Raw genomic sequence first — 15,515 nt, 5'->3', positions numbered from 1 at the left:
CTTTGTTAATCTTTCTCATAGTTTGAACTTTATTTTCATTATTTAATACTCTTTGGAAATATCTATATATATTTTTTAGAAATGACTTTATCCTCTTACCATAGCTCTTTTTTGTTCGCCACTTTTTCTTCATTTTGCCCCTTTTCAGTCTCAGTTCTGCATAGATATCGCAGTTGCTTCTGTTCCTTTTTTCTCCGAGTTTTTGTAGGCATGCTGTCTGTAAGTATGCAGATATTGTTCTGTAAAAAAAACAATAATAAAATATTTTATCTATCCAATTTACCAACTACTTTACTACTGGTGCACACAGAATACAAAAACTGTTTTTATGTTATGCTGCAGTTATAAATCTACAAATGAACCGACCTACATAACTACAAGTACTTACTTCAATGTATCAAAACCCAAACCAAAACACACTACTTAAACATATATGTGTCCGATTTTAAATTTCGAAAAACACTGCATATAAAAATCTTTGCATTAATCTGTATCACAGAATATTGCTCACTAATTCTTCCAAGTACATGCAAAAAGTGAGTGACAGGTTACATATATAATTCACCAGATGGTTCTAAAAGAGTACATAGTCCTCACTAAAACTTTTAAATACATGTGTTTCTGGTTGAGTACGACAATAATCCCTGGATGATTTGATGAGTGCATAGATATTGCCTAGGTGATTCTCTCAGAATATAGGTAGTGCCTGCATGATTCCCTGAGTATATAGAAACTACATTGGTGGTTGCATATCTGGAGAGTTAGTGCCTGTGTAGTCACATGGCTATACTGCTACTATCTGGGTGATTTGATGAACACTTGGGTGTTGCCTGCGTAGTTCAATGAGTACATAATTAGTGCCTGCGTGATTGGAAGAGTGCATGTGTAGTGCCTGGGTGATTGAATAAGTCTAGATATCACACTTGATATATAATTGCATACCTGGTTCTATAAGAGCATACATTGCTCTGTTACTTCAGTAAGTTTCTAAAACTGAAAATAACAACTCTAATTTTTTCAAAGCACAAAACATTTTCTTAATGGCATACCTACACCATTTCACAACTATTTCTTGTGTCTTTAAAACATATATACAGCATGTCTCAAAGAAAATGTGCACGCCAAGTGAAGCTAGCACAAGAACTCTCAATAGACATTCTGCACTATTAACCCTCCTCAATTTTAAACATAGCATGTTTAAAGAAATACACCACCCTGGCCATATACATAAACATTTCAACAGCCTTAAAGAACATAGATCATCATGTAAACATATATATGATTTAATAATAGAAGTACACCTTCAGGCCATCTTTCAAAAAATATATAGTTGTCAGCATCTTCAAATATACTCAAGAGACTCATTGTACATGTAATTATCTACAACTACAAAAACAGTATCTCACAATCTAAGTATATGCAAACCGGTCATATAAGCTAAAAACCACATTGACAAACACTTCCTAATACATACCTAACAAATATTACTACTTTATAATTCATATACAGACACAGCACATGTTCCTACCTTTTATTTCTGACTACACTACTCCTATTTAATAATGTGATCAAAACTACCACAACTCCCAGATTGCATCTATTCTGCACATAATGTTTAGATGTTTAAAACATTGTCATTTGTAAAGGCATTGTTCACAGTCATTTTCAACAGTACTAACATCTCAAACACATACCAGCTGCCAGATACAGTTAATCTGATATATTTTATTTCACATTACTGTGATACACTTTTTTTATCAAACTCCCATATACATCTTCATTCCTAATCTACATTATTTAAATAATTAAAAAGTTAAATACATACCAGTGAATTGAGTTTTGAGATTATATTGTTGGGATAGTTTTGACACTGTTAGCATTTGTTAAAACGAAGCACAAGAATGGTACACCACTCTCATAGAAAGCAACTATAAAATGGCAACCTCTTCAACTTTCCACTCTATGATCATGGGAAAGGGAGCAAATGAAATCATGTCTTTCATTTTAGACTACTGCATCTCCACTTGTGAATGGTTAGCATCTGTTAACCCTTCCCTTCTGTTTCAAAAACAAAGTTTCTGTCTCCCCATTTTCGCAATTTTTTTGAGATCATCTGGTAATAATCGCAGAAAAACGTGGATGTTCAAATCGATATTTAGCTTCAGTTTTTGAAAAATGTAAATACTGAACAACAGTTTATTACATAGTCCCGAGTTGGAAATTAAAGTTTGCCATTACTTAAATTGTGTCATAACTCCTCTGTTTTAAAAAAAAATGTTCTGTCTCTATAACACCCTTCCCCCTCAATACACAATTAGCTCAGTGTAGCAACACAGTGGAACCAGTAGGTCACAAGTTCACAGCACATTCTAGAAGGAACATGAAACTTCCAAATAAGATATAGCAGGTGTGGTTTTCTCCACAGATTCAGAAGTATATCCATGTCTGTATTACCGAATTTTATTCACTTTCATGCTGACAGCATCCAATGAAATATATCTTTTAAAAAAACACCTCATTTTAACTGCTTTTGATTTGTAAAACTACCTCATTCATCTACAGCCTTCTCATAACTGCTATTGCTCCTTCACTTCAAAATGCTTAGAGTGTGACTTGTGGGCCACAGCTATGTCTATTGGGCTAAAGAGGCAGCAAAAAAGGGAGGTAGTGACAGGGACTTGGGTTTGCCAAATGTAGAGATTACTTTGTTTGGCTAGAGAGAGTTAAAGTTTCATCAGCTGCTGGCCTTGGTTAAATCCATTGTGGATTCCCGAGATCCTCACCTCATGATTGTGCACTTTGGTGGCAATGACCTAGGCACATTGACAGGGCTAGGGCTGGAAATCTTAATGAAAGAAACCTTTCCAGAACTGATGTCGCTCTCCCCTCACACTGTCTTGGTGTACTCAAATATATGCCAAAGACAGAAATGGAAGTGGTCAAATCAACTCTGTCCACAGATTGGAAAAAGCCAGGAAACATGTTAATAAAACAGTTTCTGCTTTCCTCAGAGACCATAACATGGGCTGTATCTATAACAACAATCGGCATTTTGACATGCATGGAATTTATAGAAATGGTGGAGTGCACTTTACAAAACAAGGCAACATGGTGTTTCTAAGTAGCCTGAAACTCTGCATCCAGCCTTATGTGTAGCTGTCATATACACACAATCAACACAAAAGCTCTTGTCAGAGAAATCCTAGTACCAGAAATATTGTTAATTTTCTATAAAAAGATTCTTTTTTCAGTTTTTGGGAACCTTCGTGACGATGTTGCGATGGTTGCGGATACGTCACGAGAACGGAAAACAAAAGCAGGCATTCAACGGCCACCAGCACATCCAAAAATAATAAATAAAACAAATCCTTCTAAGCATTGAGCTACATATATTACTATATACATGCTTCTTTTAAAACATGTTTGAAATCCTGTTTTGGAACTAAGTTTCTGTAAAATCGACCTTTAAGACCTATTTTCCATTTTCGCTTTCAGTTGGGGTAACGCCATTAAGCTTGGCAATTGAGCCTCTTTCATTTTGTGAAAAACATATATATGCACACATATTACATTATTTTACACACTAGGGGTCCGATTCTGATGCGGATTGGAAAGCTTCACGACCGAATGGGTTTGGGAATGGTTTCCGACCAAATCGGATCAGGAGAGTACAATCGACCAAGTACGATGCATCCGGAGGCTTCCAGATACGATTTGGTTGGACTCCCATTGACTACAATGGGAGCCTTTGTTCCGCCGGAATGCATAGGCTCACATCGAAGAAAGGGGTGGCTGGGAAAAATCGGGCACGCCCAGTGCCTGCCACACTGTGCATGGCCGGTAAGGGTGGGGTACCCCCACGGGCCCTATTGGGAAGGCTCCGGGTGCAGGGGGGCCCACTATGTGCCCCCAAAGTCTGATTCCGACTTTTGATTCAAATCTGACGGCACGATTTGGAAAGGCTGTCCAAATGCAGCATCGTAGTCGGTCATTTGGACCGCGGCCTGTAGTAATGTACAATTCTGCTCCGTACGGCGCGGTCATTCCAAATGCCATCGGATTCGGATTGGGATATTCCTAATGCCTAACACGCATCGTACTCAGATGGTCGGAAAACTTCCAGAACTGGTTGGAAAGACACATTCCCATTCCGATTTGTAAGGCGCAAATGCCATTAGAAGCCCTTCCTAACCACATCGGAATCAGGCCCTAGGGGTTTATTACTGTACGCTATAAACTCATGCTTTTCTAGTGTATTTCTAGAACAACCATCTCTAAAACCTTTTTGCCATTTTCGCAGTGAGGCAGGAGAAAGCGGAAAGAGAAAGCAGGAATTCGATAGCCACCAACACATTCAAAAATGATAAACTATATAAAGAATTCTATCCACCTGTTAGAAATGGGATCTCTGGTTGGCTAAGGCTTGCGCGAAAGCCAGGCAGAGACCACCACTCTAGTCAGGGCAAGAGGGTTACACGCCAAAGAGAACCCCTGCTCACCCCCTTGGTATCTCGGCATGAGCAGTAGGCTTATCCTGGAGGCAATGTGTAAAGCATTTGCGCAACACACACACACAGCAGCAACACACTAGGCACACCACAAAAGACACTCCAAACAAGGTTATATCAAAAATAACCTTTGTATTGTCATAAACACATTAGATCATAATCACACAATGTACACTGTGCCAATGGGCACCAGGCAGTATTTACAGGGAACTATTTACACACGACAGGGCCAATGGGGCCACTGTCAAAACCATCACAAAACACCAATTGTAAATGTAGCACAAATAGTAAATGTAGAGCACAACCAGTAACTGCTGGTGAAATGCTGAACTGAGAACTAGATCCTGTAACATAAAATATAGGATGTCTAAATCATGTCAGGCATGAATCACATTAGCATAGACCACATGAATCACCTTAGGGTCATTATTAGCATACCCACAGTGTGCACTAAACTACTAAGCATAAATGCATTACACGTGAGGTATCACCATTAGGCCAGAACACTGCGCTTAAATCTCCTAAGCGTAAACACAGTGTGCCCCAATCGGGGGCACCACACACTGGACTGGCCCCAGGCCAACTGGCCTCTCTCAGGGGCTCAAAAGGCCCTATGTCCCGCAAAAGTCAGGGCTGGGTGTAGGAGCAGCGAAAGCAAAGTGCGCAGATGCAGAGCCTAAATGTGGCAGCTGCCCACTAATTGCTGGGCAGCTGTAAAAATGAGCCCGGGCACCAGCGTGCCCCCTGAGCCCCTCTCTGGGACTCTAAGTGAAAATGCCTCCAAGGAAAAGAATGGGGCTGGCCCTACGGGGCTTCCTGAACCCCCACTGGGGCTCCTAATAAACTATGTCCCCACGTAGCAGCTGCCCACTGCCAAACGGGGCAGCTGTGGGAGAATTGGGCACGGGTACTCGGGGGCCCCGCTCTGGGGCTCCTTGAACAAAAATCACCCCCAACAGTGGAGATAAGCATGCAGCTGCCCGCGACTGCGGGCAGCTGAGAACCGACAGAAAGCAGGCACCAACAATGCGAGAATGGAGCCCCACTCACCGGGACTCCACTGCGCCCTCTCCGTTCTCCTGCGGCAGGACTCCTCTGGACTTCTCCTTGGCTGGGGAGGCTTTGGCGGCGTCTCGATCCTTGGTTGTGGACCCCCTCCGCCTCACTCCTTGTCAGCAGCGGCACTTTCGGGGCTCTCTGCACTTATGGGAGCCCCGTGCCGCAATTAAGCCTTGCTTCACCCAGTCCCTCTTCTCAGGACCGGGACTTTGTTCTGGAGCCCGCGAGACTCCCGGACTACTTCCGCCTCGTCACGCGGCCCAGCCCACAACCAGGCAGGGCCGCCTGGCTTCCGGGTCATGTCGGCAGCGGACTGGCAGCATTTCTGCAACTTCTGGGCTGCAGCGGTGACTTCCACGGCAAAGATGCGGGTGGACACCCATGGAATACACAGAAATGTGGGGTGGCACCCGCTCGTAAATATGCCAAAAAGCAGCAAAGATGCTGGGTGGGCACCTGCTTGGGGAGCACAAATGCGGGGTGGGCACCCGCTTGAAAAATGAGCATACAGCGGGGTGGGCACCCGCAGTTTGGATTCCCAGGCAGCGGCCCAGTGCTGCAAATGAACAACAGAAGCGCTCTCCAAGTGCCAGGGCAAAGTCCCAAGTCCAGGGAAAGCCCTTCAGGAGGAAGGGGGGGGCAAAGGCTGGGCTCAGGCAGGCTCACAGGGCCCTCCTGCAGGGAGGCCGTCCCTAGTGGCGGTTCCTCCTGGAGCCCAGCAGCAGGTGCTGTGTGTCTGCCTGCCTGATGTGAATGGCATGTCTGGCTTGTGATTGACAGGAGCTGAGAGGTGTGGGTGGCTCCAGGAGGGGCAGGGTGAGTCAGCTAGGCTGAATGGGACACCTGGAGGAAGAGTGGTGGGAGGAGGAATCCCCTGACTCTGAATGGGATGGTGCTTCCCTAGTACAATGCTGGCTCCGCCCCCTGTATTTTGTCTGATCACTGAGCCCCCACCTAACAATAGGGAAGAGGAGCCTAGTAAACAGAGTGCTTCAAAACTAGTTGCATCTGGTTTCCCAAGCCTTGTGCTGTGTCACAAAGGAAAATGTCCAATATAAGTAAAGGGGCTGTGACCCCATGAGTTGTTGTGCTGTTCAGGAACAGCACAACAACTCATGGGGTCACAGCCCCTTTACTTATATTGGACATTTTCCTTTGTGACACAGCACAAGGCTTGGGAAACCAGATGCAACTAGTTTTGAAGCACTCTGTTTACTAGGCTCCTCTTCCCTATTGTTAGGTGGGGGCTCAGTGATCAGACAAAATACAGGGGGCGGAGCCAGCATTGTACTAGGGAAGCACCATCCCATTCAGAGTCAGGGGATTCCTCCTCCCACCACTCTTCCTCCAGGTGTCCCATTCAGCCTAGCTGACTCACCCTGCCCCTCCTGGAGCCACCCACACCTCTCAGCTCCTGTCAATCACAAGCCAGACATGCCATTCACATCAGGCAGGCAGACACACAGCACACAGAAATGCCAACTTCTAAAAGTGGCATTTCTCCACCAGTCACCATAAATCTGTGCACACCATTGCGCAGCATTTATTCTCACGAGTTCATACATACTAAACTCGCCCCTGCACTCCTCTCATTCCAGCAATTACCATGGACACACATATCCCCCATGCATTCCTATTGGAGGGCAGGCCAATCTCACCACACGCACTCAGAGAGCGCACACACTTTACACTGGGCCACAGTGCTAAAGTGCCCAGAGGCCTAAAACCACCAACACTACACAGGGAAAAGGCTAGGAGACAGGCAAAAAGTTTGGGGGTGAACCTACCAAAAGGGCCAAGTCCAACGCCACCACACTAGCTAACTCACTTTCTAAATAACTCTTTAAAAAACATTTATCAGAATCTCTATATAATAAAATGTGTATTAATGATTCACTGATATATTTATAATATTCCCACTAATATTTGCGTTGTCGCTGTGATAGTCGAGAAGTCCCCATGACGGTACATGGGAAGCCAACGCTGGTGGTCCCTGCATCATCACCAATATCATGCATGATTAAAAACCTCAATTTTGGACAAATAATTTGTGTCACTAACACACCCATTTCTCAAACATGGGGTGATAGTATGTCAACCCTGACACCTTATGTTAGCTTTCACACAAATGCAAAGCCCCGGAAGCTGTTCCCGGATGAGAAAATAACAACCACAACTTTCTGTTCAGGTTGCGTCCAACCAATCACAGCATTCCTGTTGGCGTGTGTATTAACGATTCATAGCAAAATCTTAACGGAATATCCACGGGCAGAGATATATCTATAATTAGATACCTTTCTACCAAATTTGGTGTAATTCCATCCAGTGGTTCGGGCTTTAGGTTCGACAACACTTTCCTATGGGAATCAAAATTACAAACACACTCTTTTTTTACGCCTCTATTTCTCGGACCTCAATGCACGGATCACCACCAAACTTTTCATGACACACAGCACCTACTTTGCTGCTCTTTTGGAAAATGTCATGAAGATTGGTCAAACTACACAAAAGATATATATATATATATATATATATGTATATATATATATATATATATATATATATATATATATATATATCTGTGATCAAGGCCTTATGTAAGCCGAAACGCGTCATGGCGGTGGTGTAGGGCATTTAATAAAAACTTTGCACTAACTTCTGGGTCCGCATTCATCTGTTCCTGAGATATAGATGGCGTAAGGCGAAGTCTGCAGCATATTTATATATATATATATATATATATATATATATATATATATATATATATATATATCATTGCTCCATCTGCACCTCAGAACAGCGCACTCTCTGGACGGGTGCTTTTAACGCGAAGGTGCATTCGCGTTTACATGTACGCGCTCACTCCTAATCTCTTGAAGACTTTGGAAAAGCACTCAGCGGGAAACTCATGCAATCTTTAAATCCTTTATTGCATAGCAAGTATGAAAAACATGACGCGTTTCGGCTATGCCTTAGTCGAATGTTCTCATTGAACGCGCCAAGAAGCAGCATATTTAAAAGTTCGTTACATGAATCACATGACAGAGTAAAACATGGAAATCAACAGAGGACAATCCTCTTACAATACACGGCGCCACGTTAGAGTCTAGTTTTAAAACGCTCAAATGGGAATTTCAAATCATTTCAGGGCCACATCTAATTAGATAATTATACCTTACAGTAATTTTCTCATATTAGTTTCCTCGTTTTAAAGGAACCCTATATAACCATACCGCCGTATATCGGCTTTCTCGGTACCATAATACATTAACCAATATGATGCCGTGATTCGGCTACTGCTTCCACGTAATTCATGTCATGACAACAGACTGTTGGTTCGAATACACAAATAATTTCAAGGCAGCATGTAATTAAACGTTTCCATCTTACATTTATCCCAATTCACTCATATTGAAGGAATATCGCAATGTCGCCGTATATCGGCTTTCTCAGTGCTACGCTGAACTAACTGTTATTACGCCGTGGATCGGCTTTAACTTCATTAAAATTAATGTTATTGCAACAGTCTGGTGATTCACAAGAAACTCAACCAAAATAAACCTAAAAGGAATGATCAAAAATAGAGCACATAGCTGACACCACTTATTGTTAAAAAATTATTGTCACAATTTTCATCGGAATATTCAACCTGAACAACTACACTATATAATTAATTTAGTCCCCGAAATGAACTGCCAGTTCCTCCCCTACATTCATACCGAAGGGGTTCTTAGTTCCCAGATCTATAATGTATCGTGATTCTAGCCTACGGAGATGTTTAATCCTGTCCCCCCCCTTATACTCATTGGGACATGATCCAACCCATAGTAATGTAACAGTTCCCTGTTACTGTTATGCTTCTCAGAATAGTGTCTCGCAACGGGATAGGTGATATCCCCCTTAGCTATAGCACGCATGTGCTCCAAAATGCATATCTTAACACAATGAATGGCGCTACCAATGTATCGTAAGCCACAAGGGCACTCCAAACAGTATACCACATAATTAGTGTTGCATGTGAGAAACTTTTTGATGGGCCGAGGTTTCTTTAAGCCAGTTACCAAATAGGTGGATGTCCTCTTACTCCCCACACAGGCTTTACATTTTCCACAAGGGAAAAAGCCCCTAAGATCCCTTAGGGTTCCAGCTGCCTTGGGTTTAGTAGGTAAGTGACTCTGTACCAGACTATCCCTTAATGATCTGGCTTTTCTGAAAGTTACCAAGGGGACAGAAGGAATGTCCGGGCCAATGATGTTATCCATTTTTAGAATCTGCCAATTCTTTCTCAAGATCTTTCTTAATTGGTTGGCATCGTTTGAGAAAGTCGTCACCATCCTAAATTTATTTTCACCTACCTCATTTGCCTTACCTCTCTTTCTTCCTTCTTTCTTTTTGTCATTGTTTAGTAGAGTAACCCTAGGCATGTTCCTAACTCTTTGAAGGGTTATATCAAGATACTCTTTGTTATACCCTTTCACTATAAATCTACTGAGACTTTCTTGAACCGCATTTTCAAAATCCTCCTCCCTGGTGCTATTACGTTTCAATCGCAGAAATTCACCATAGGGGATATTTCTGACTAGCCCAGGGAAATGATTACTAGCGGCATGCAATGTCGAATTGCCGGCCGTCGGTTTGCGGTAAAGAGACACAGACAGTTGATTATTCTCCACTCTGATTTTAAGATCTAAGAAATTAACAGTTTCAGAGCTAACTTCCCCACTGAATTCCAAATTCACAGCATTCGTGTTCAGGTTATTAATAAAAGCAGATGCCGATTCAAAAGACCCATTCCAGATTATACAAAGGTCGTCGATATATCTGTACCAATAGATCACCTTACTCATGTCAATTTCCCCGGGCGTTCTGGACACCTGCTCCTCCCACCAGCCCACGAACAAGTTTGCGTAACTGGGGGCAAAGCAGGTGCCCATCGCAGTACCTGACATCTGATGATTAAACTCCTCACCAAAGACAAAAATGTTGTTGTTTAAACAAAACTCAGTAAATTGGAGAATCATTTCGTTGTGTTCAGTAAATTTCAATGGCTTTTTTTTCAAAAAATGAGCTACAGCTTCCAAACCATGTTCATGCCTTATCCTGGTATATAGACTAGTGATGTCTAGCACAATGAGTTTGTATCCAGAATCCCATTGTTGTTACTCAATATGCATCAAAAAGTCCTGTGAGTCCTTAATATACGCAGGTAAGGTCTTCACTAGTGGAAAAAGAAAGAAGTCAATAAAAATAGATAAATGTTCTGTTAATCCACCCTGAGAAGAAACAATGGGTCTACCCGGAGGGTGATCCTTGTTCTTATGGACCTCGGGGATGTGATAAAATGTAGGAACCACTGGATTCAGGCATCGAAGGAACAAATACTCCTCCATGCTCAACATGGATTTGTCAAGCCACGATTTGATCATATCATGGTATCTCCTATTGTCCAAATAAATTTCTTTGGAGATTTTTCGATAGTTATCATCAACCGACAATTGTCTGCTAGCTTCTGTCTAATAATTCTCCCTGGTTTGTAGGACCACGTTTCCTCCTTTGTCCGAAGGTTTGCAAATTACCGTGTAGTCATTTCCCAGACTGACAATAGCTGCACGTTGCTCTTTAGTTACGTTCTGCTTGTTATTAGAGTGTGTGAGTTTTTCTCTCAGGGCTAAAAGATCTTTATTTACAGCCTCCGCAAACACATCAATAGCGTCCATGGGTAGTTGCGGTAGGAACTGTGAAGTTGGTTTGAATACGCTCACATCCTTCACTTGGTCAAATCCCAATCGCATTGCTCTCTGTATTTGGTCGCATTTCTGGGTGCTCTCATCCTGATCTTCCATTTGGTTATCCATCCGAAGTGATTCCATTGTTTCAAGGGCAGCCAGATCTTCACCGGTAAGGTATCAGTCACTCTGGATTTACTTAGATGTCTTTTAGATTTTGAAGCATTGGGCTTCATTTTGAAATATTTGTGAAGCTTAAATTTCCGTGTAAGTTTGAAAAGATCAATGCGTGTCTGTGTATATTCCATTTTGTTAGAAGGACAAAAAGTTAAGCCCGATCTCAATACTTGCTTTTCCGCTGGTGTGAGAATTTTGGGTGTTAAATTGATAATGGTGAGATTGTCTAGTTCCATTTCTTCCCCGTCCTGTTGCGTGAGGTTCTGGTAGGGGCTTTTGATCCTTCGTTTCCAGCCGCCCGCCTTGTTTTTTCTTTTTCTTTTTCCCCCTCGGGCGGTCTGCTTTTTCCACCTCTCAGCCACGTTTGTCTCATTATACGGAATTCCTCCTAAAAAGGAGTCTGAATAGATCTTAACTGGCCTGCTGTGTCATCTGAGGACTCACCACCAGTGAGATCCGATTCTGAGGTCTCAATTCGGATTGTATCAGGCTCGTTTTGCCTTGCCCTTAATTCTTTGCGTGGACCCTCAAATCTCTTGGCAAACGTTAAAACTCTGCCCAAGGCGTAGTCACGCTCATCACGTTCGAATTTTTCCTGCTTCCACAGTTTAATTTTTGTCTCATACTTCACAAGTCTTTTTTTCATTTGTTCCTTCAGTTCTTCAATTTTCTTTTTGTCCTCCTCTTTGTCAATTTCTCCCTCCATTTTCTCTATCTCAAGCAAGGCTTTATCCCTGTCACTCCAGGCAAAGTTTACTAGTATGATCAACATACCCTTGCTTGACTCAGCAGTGTGCGCTGCCCATTCATCCAAAAGTTTAGGGTCTGGATTCTCATAGACCGGTATGGTGTAAATACGTAGACCCCTTGAAATGCGGTCCACATCAATATAACTTTGCAGAGAGGTAGCTTCCCACCACTTTCGTTGTTCACGTTCGTATAATCTTTCCAATGCGGTGAACTTTGTTGTCAAATTAGTGGTTATGGGGAACGATTTATTACCTCATTGCGTGGTATCAGTTAGTGTGCTCCTTTTAAACATATCCTGAGCCGCTTCGCGCCGTTCCGATACATTAAACAGACTCGCATATATAAAAATGCTTCTTATAGGTTAGATGCAGAGCCCCTCGTCCTGCTATGTGGGTTTAAGGAATCAGCGAGTAAAACGTTGGTGTCTCGCTTACCGGTCGTAGTTGATACGTCACAGGCGTCCTCAGACCCTCCGATATCGTTCTTGCTTCTGACCGGAAAATTTCCTTCTCCTTAGCGGTGCTGCTGAAAGTTACTATCATTGCTCCATCTGCAACTCAGAACAGCGCACTCTCTGGATGGGTGCTTTTAATACGAAGGTGCATTCGCGTTTACATGTACGCGCTCACTCCTAATCTCTTGATAACTTTGGAAAAGCACTCAGCGGGAAACTCATGCAATCTTTAAATCCTTTATTGCATAGCAAGTATGAAAAACATGACGCGTTTCGGCTATGCCTTAGTCGAATGTTCTCATTGAACGCGCCAAGAAGCAGCATATTTAAAAGTTTGTTACGTGAATCACATGACAGAGTAAAACATGGAAATCAACAGAGGACAATCCTCTTACAATACACGGCGCCATGTTAGAGCGTAGTTTTAAAACGCTCAAATGCGAATTTCAAATCATTTCAAGGCCACATCTAATTAGGCCCACTGTGGTAGCGGGTCCGTGCTGGCTTTGACGAGGCTAGCAATTACGGGAGACACGCAAGCTCGGCGCCTCGTGCAGGGTGGTGACTACATAGATGTCTGCTGCCTGCTTGCATTTCGCCATTTAAACAGTGAGCTGAATTAAGTGTCTGAGGCCACAACCCTTTGGGGCGACCTGCGTCTGTGGATTTATAACGGCTGTTGCCCAGCCGTGGAGTAAGGCCCACTGTGGTAGCGGGTCCGTGCTGGCTTTGACGAGGCTAGCAATTACGGGAGATACGCAAGCTTGGCGCCTCGTGCAGGGTGGTGCCGCCTTGAAGCTTCCTTTGGCGTCTGGAGAGCGGGGCAGGTCGCGGACAAGACTTGACATCAACCCACTTGGGTAACAAACTTTGCATAATATGTTTGGGAGGAAAGCATGCCCACTGGGGATATGTTAACGTTGCACCACAATGACCAGAAGGCTGTGAGAGAGCCACGCCCATCTGGGTGGGTATTTTTGATGAAATAGGTGTGCGGTGAACTTTGCTTTCTTTCATTGAACTTACGCCATTGAGGAAGGGAGCTAGGACTCCCGAAACGCGTCTGGCGTTGGACTACATAGATGTCTGTGTCTTGTCTGCTGCCTGCTTGCATTTCGCCAATAAATCAGTGAGCTGAATTAAGTGTCTGAGGCCACACTCCTTTGGGGCTACCTGCGTCTGTGGATTTATAACGGCTGTTGCCCAGCCATGGAGTAAGGCCCACTGTGGTAGCGGGTCCGTGCTGGCTTTGACGAGGCTAGCAATTACGGGAGACACGCAAGCTCGGCGCCTCGTGCAGGGTGGTGCCGCCTTGAAGCTTCCTTTGGCGTCTGGAGAGCAGGGCAGGTCACGGACAAGACTTGGCATCAACCCACTTGGGTAACAAACTTTGCATAATATGTTTGGGAGGAAAGCATGCCCACTGGGGATATGTTAACTTCGCACCACAATGACCAGAAGGCTGTGAGAGAGCCACGCCCATCGGGGCGGGTATTTTTGATGAAATAGGTGTGGAGTGAACTTTGCTTTCTTTCATTGAACTTACGCCATTGAGGAAGGGAGCTAGGACTCCCGAAACGCGTCTGGCGTTGGACTACATAGATGTCTGTCCCTTGTCTGCTGCCTGCTTGCATTTCGCCAATAAATCAGTGAGCTGAATTAAGTGTCTGAGGCCACACTCCTTTGGGGCTACCTGCGTCTGTGGATATATATATATATATATATATATATATATATATATATATATATATATATATATATATATATATATATATATATATATATATATATATATTACCTACTGGCGGTTGCCAGTAGGTAGTTATAGTTAGGACCCTCTTACCACAGGAAATCCGCAACATTCTATTTTGAATAACTTTGGCGCCGGTCGACGAATCCTCGCGAATTTTTCAAAATAGGTGGGGCGCTACGCTCCGCTCCTACCCTGAAAGTCTCGGGGGGATTCGTCAAGCGGGCTGAGATAAAAGGGGGGTCCCAAAACGCGTTTTTCCCATGCATTTTTCCATAGGACCTTTAGACACAGCTACAGCCCGAACGGCTGAACAGAATTACTTGAAATTTGGCAGAGAGGTAGTCCTCAGGTCAAGGAAGTGCCTTTTGTAGGTTTGGTGTAAATCTGTTCAGTAGATTCTGAGAAAATAGCCTTTAAATCAATATATATATCTGAGCCAGCTTACGGTGCGCTTACGGTGCGCTTACCGTACGCGTACGGTGACGTGCGCGAGCGCGATTCTGATTGGCTCTTAGATCTTAGTAAACATTCGAATCGGTCGAAACCAGGAAGCGGCGGCCGCCATTTTGTGTATTTCACTCAGAAAAAAAAGGGTGATAACTTGAAAAGGGGGCAAGGAAGAGAGTTACAGACCCCCTAACATTTGTAAGGGAGTCAAAGAAGGACAGAAAAGTACCAAAAAAACATTTATTGATTTTTAAAAAAATCGCGGGGTACGCGTACGGTAAGCTCACCGTACGCGTACGGTAAAAAAAAAAAAAAAAAGAAATGAAATGCAGATTTAAGAGTTTAGATATTAGGGGGCTCTAAAAAGAGCCGTTGTGTTTATTAAGTGTTTTTTTAGTGGTACCTACAAGTAAGTACCGATGCAGAGTCTAAGGTTCAAGAGGAAGACTCTGTTCCCTTCATCAGTGAAGTGTACACCATCTCCTCTATAAATGTCTTGCATGTCGTAACGCAAGTTGTTGTGGTAAATGGAACCCATACCATAGTCACGGAGGAAAGCAGAAACAGATTTGTTGACGTGCTTTCTTGCTTTGTCAATCTGTGGACAAAAATGATTGGACCAGTTCCATTTTTTCCTTTGG

The sequence above is a fragment of the Triturus cristatus genome, chromosome 9 (genome assembly GCF_964204655.1).
Source record: "Triturus cristatus chromosome 9, aTriCri1.1, whole genome shotgun sequence".
Classification (NCBI taxonomy): domain Eukaryota; kingdom Metazoa; phylum Chordata; class Amphibia; order Caudata; family Salamandridae; genus Triturus; species Triturus cristatus.
The sequence above is the reverse complement of the archived record's forward strand: the minus strand, read 5'-3'. Positions refer to the sequence as shown.